Genomic DNA, 5216 nt, shown 5'->3' with positions numbered 1-5216 from the left:
TTTGCTAGGTACAATACTGGCAAGAAGGATAGAATATCCTAGCAACAGAGTAATTCAAACTAAATTCTGTTCTCACAATTACATCCAACCAGACCAAAGAGATTTAGCAAATGCATAATAAAGCACCTACAATAGGTTGTTGTTTTTTTCTTGTCAGCCAGCATTAGAAAATCAATTCTAGCAGGAAAAAGAAGTCATAAACTCAGAACAAATTTATAAAGTAACCTTTGTAACAATCTGAATAACCCTCATAGGAAAACATCATGTCAGTAATGGTTAGCCAAAAATGAGTGTACTATAAGCATACCAGCATAATGTATCATGGTTGTAATCAACTAAAATATTTTAAAGATCTATCCTTGTATGTAAGAACAAAGCCATGTGCTTACATCTGTGTAGAAACTTATCACTGTATAATAGCTGTCATAACAATTCTTAATACACACTAGAAAAATATATGTGCAAAACATATAGCTTGTTGAAGAAAAGAAAAACAAATGTGACGGAAAAACATGGAAGATGTATCCAATATATATAAAGAACCCTGTGAAGCATGCTAGACATAGAACAAATGAAATAAGCAAGTAACACATAATGTGTGTTTGTTGACCAAGATTTATAAGAATAGGAAAAAAACAAGAGCATTATTTGTGGATAAGGAGGACTAGGAGAACAAAGTAAACATTAAATCTTCATCAGACACAGAGATTCCACTTCTTTCCATAAAGGACTAACTGTTACAAGATTCAATAACAAAACAAATAGGGCAGCCCGGGTGGCTCAGTGGTTTAGTGCCTGCCTTCGGCACAGGGCCTGATCCTGGAGACCTGGAATCGAGTCCCACATCGGGCATCCTGCATGGAGCCTGCTTCTCCCTCTGCCTATGTCTCTGCTTCTCTCCCTCTCTGTTCTCTCTCATGAATAAATAAAATCTTAAAAAAAAAATAAAAATTATAGCGATGCACTGTGTTGAAAACATATGTAAAAAATAAACCATATGCCCATGAAAAACAAAAGTTAGAAGAGGCAATGGTAGTAATGCTCTTATGTTCCACAGGAGCGATATATGAAGGTACATAGTGGTAACATTAGATAAACATTGTAAACATTAGATCAAATATTAAAAGCTAATCTAAAAAATAGTTAATAAATATTTATTTATTATAATTATATATTATATATTTATTTATATATAAATTATATTATTTTTATACATTATATATTTGTATATATTATATGTAATTATATTATATATTATATATTTTTATATAAATATAAATTATAGTTTTATATGATTATATATGATTAATACATATTAATATATGATTATATATAATTATAATTAACTATAAAAATAATTAATAAACCAACAGTAAAGATAAATTCTCAATTGAAAAAGCAAAAACAGAAAATATACCATAACACATGGGTCAAACGGATAACACAATAAATTGGTAGATTTAAACCCTGTCATATCAATAAACACATTAAATGTAAGTTATCTAAACAATCCAATTAAAATGGAGGTTATCGGTATAGATTAAAAGGGCAAACACAAGTATTTCTTCTCTCTAAGAAACCAACTTTAAGTACCAGAGGTTTATAGTATAAAGATAGAAATAATATATATCAAACAAACAAAAATCCTAATAAAAAAGGTGTTGTATTAATATCAGAAATAGCAGACTACAGGATAAGGAGCTTAACATAAATAAAGAGAAACAATTCGTAAAGATAAAGGGTGGATTTGTCGTTAAGTTGTAGCTATCCTAAATTGGGTATATGTAATAATGGAGTTTTGTATCCATGAAAGAGAAACTGACAGATTCAAAAGGCATAGAGATATATTTATGATTAGAGGCGTTATTTCAACATTTCTCTTATAATGACTGATAGGCAAATAGGAAGAAAATTAATAAGAATATAGAAAATATGGATAACATTATCAACAACCTTGATCTAATTAATAGTAACAGAACACTCCATCCAAGAATAACAAAACATACATCTTCTCAAATGCACATGGAATATTACCAAAGTAAAGTGGATCACAGGCCTAAACCTAACAGCTGAAATTATATAATTTTTAGGATAATTAGAGAATTTTTGCAATACTGATGTAAGCAAGGATTTCTTAGAAAACAAAAAAGAAATTAATGGGAATTCATAAAAAGTAAAACTTCTTAGTAAGACATAGGAAAATTAGGAAGCAAGTTATACATTGGAAGACAATATTCTGGTGAAAATAAATTGTTCAGTATATACAACTACTCTTAACAACTCAATAACAACCTCATTTTTAGAAAGGAAAATACATTAATAGACTTTTTACCAAAGAAGATACATGAATGACCAGGAAGTACATGAAAAGTGCTCTGTATCTTTCATCATTAGAAAAATAGAAAGTAAAGCTGTAATGAAGTATCATTAAACATCCATGGAATGTCTAAAGTTAAAGATTCACAATAGTAAGTGTTGACAAGTACGTGAAATAACTGATGGCAATGTAAGTTAGTACAATTTTGGAAAACAGGCTGGTAGTGTCTTATTAAAGATACACTTACCATATGACCCTGAAAAAGGTATTGTCCAAGAGACATGAAAACATATCCACACAAAGCCTAGTACTTAGATACTAATAAGCAGCTTATTCATAATAACACAAAGCTATCAACAACTCTAATGTTCAACAATAGCTGAGTAGGTAAATATACGGAAGCATATCCAAACAATGCAATAATATTCAGCAATAACAGGGAATGATTCACTGATAGATGCAACAAAATAGACGAATCTCAAAAACACTGTAGTTAGCAAAAGAAGCTATATGCAAAAAACTACATCATATAGAATTTTATTTAGAAAAGACAAAAGTCATCTATGGTAACAGAAAGTTGACTAGTGGTTGCCTGGGACAGGTGTGAGAGATTAATTGCAAAATAGCATGAGGGAATTATGGAGGCTGATGAAAATATTCTGTATCTTAATTGTGCAGGTGGTTATAGGAGTGTAAAGTTGACCCTTGAACAATGTGGGGGTTAAAATCACCAACCGCCTGCACAGTTGGAAATCTGTTTTTAACGTTTGATGTCCCAAAAGTTGATTACTAATAGGTTACTATTGACCAGAAGCCATAATAATAACATAGTAGGTTAATACATATTTTGTATGTTATTTGTATTATATATCAAATTCTTACAATAAATTAAGCTCGAGAAAATAAAATGCTATTAAGAAAATTTCAGAAAAAATATTTACAGTACTATAGTGTATTTATTCAAAAAACCTGTGTATAAGTGAGCTCATACAGTTCAAATCCATGTTGTTCAAGAGTCAGCTGTATATTTTCCTCAAAAGTCATTGAAGTGTCAGGCACCTGGGTGGCTCAGTCAGTTAAATATCTGACTCTTGATTTCAGCTCAGGTCATGATCTCAGGGTTGTGAGATTGAACCCTGAGTGGGGCGCCTTATTAGGCATGGAGCCTGCTTAAGTTTTCTCCTCCTTCTCTATTTGACCCTCTCAAAAAAAGTCATTGAAGTGTTAAAATGAAGTCATTTAATTGCATGCAAATAAATTTTCAATAAAGGTGTAAAAATAATGTACATTTCTCAGGTTCAACTCATGCCATCTTCATTAATGTCATCCTTAAATCAGTCACCTATTGATGACACTCATACTAGCCCCTCACATTTTCCACCCCATTCAGATATAAGCAATTACTATTTGTTGATAGCTACTGGTTGGATGCTTTGTCCTGTGTCTCTTTGATAAAAACAAGTTGACTCTGGTACTTTTCTTCTTCTGAGCCCCTTGCCCATTGTCAACTTCCATTATCATAAACCTACCATTAACAAAGAAGAGTGATTGGGGCACCTGAATGGCTCAGTTGGTTAAGCGTCTGCCTTTGGCTCAGGTCATGATTCCTGGGTCCTGGGATCCAGTCTTGTATCTAGCTCCCTGCTTAGCTTGGAGTCTGCTTTTCCCTCTCCCACTGCTGCTCCCTCTGTTGTATTCAGCTCCCTCCCTCTCTCTCTCCCTCTCCCTCTGTCTCTCTCTCTCTGTGTCATATCAATAAATAAAATCTTTAAAAAAAAAAAAAAGAGTGATATGGTAGAAAGGAGCAAGAGGTACAGATATAGCCAAGATTTAGGCATTGTAGTATTCTTCCCCATTTGCATCCCATCCAAGTCATAGTCTACACCATCTCTCCCTTTGCTTCTCCCTGTGTGTTGATCCAATAAGCCATGTAATCTGAGAACCTTAGTTTGGTCTGTGAGACTCTGCAGATTCTGACATCTAAACTAGTTTGCTGGTAGCATGCTTAGAGCTATCATAGCATCAAGGTAATTTCATATCATGAAACCATGATTCAACCAACTTACACTGTGAAATCCATAAATGTATGATGAGATCAACCTTAAGAATTAAAATTGCCAGCACTTTGGAACAAAAATTATACCAATATCAATGAAATTTAGAGAAATAAACTAAGTGAAAGTGGGTAAAGAATGCTAAATGGTGGAATAAAAATAATTTTTCATACAGTGAGAAACAGTGAATTATGACATCAATAGGTTCCTGATGTTGGTAGACAAGATCCCTAATCATGAAGATAATCATTAGTTCTTGGAGTCATAGTATTCAAGACTATATTCATACTTTTAAAATTTTATGACACATCCATACTTTTGGCAGTGAACATAATTGTTGAAACAACTTGGCAGAGGCAGATTGAGACATATATAGATATTTCACTCTTTCCTGTTATAAAAAATTAGCAATTCTAAGGGATGCTAATATACAGATTAATGTAACCTGGATAACTTAGTTATAAGTTTAGTTGTGAATCACCAAGGTAATAATATAGATATTCAGAAGAACAGCTTCAGTAATCATAGCAGATCCAAAATAGTACTAGAATCACTGGTCTGAGTTAAGCCATACATCCATTTCTTTTCATTGAGAACAACCGACAGAAAACAAACTATCAATAAAATAACAAATAAGACTTGGACAACTACCACGGGTTCAAAATCTCAGCACTGCAACATGGCAACTGCCTGATCTTGACCTTCTAGTCTTCCCTCTCTGACAAATATAAATGCCAACAGTCGCATATAATGCATATAATGTAAGTTGGTTTATTAGTTATCAAGTAAAACAAAGAAATCAGTGTTCAAGTCACCTTAAAATAAATTGTCTATAGCACTGAGAA

This window comes from Canis lupus, chromosome 14 (genome assembly GCF_003254725.2).
Source record: "Canis lupus dingo isolate Sandy chromosome 14, ASM325472v2, whole genome shotgun sequence".
In the NCBI taxonomy this organism is placed as follows: Eukaryota; Metazoa; Chordata; class Mammalia; order Carnivora; family Canidae; genus Canis; species Canis lupus.
This window is presented reverse-complemented; position numbering follows the sequence as displayed.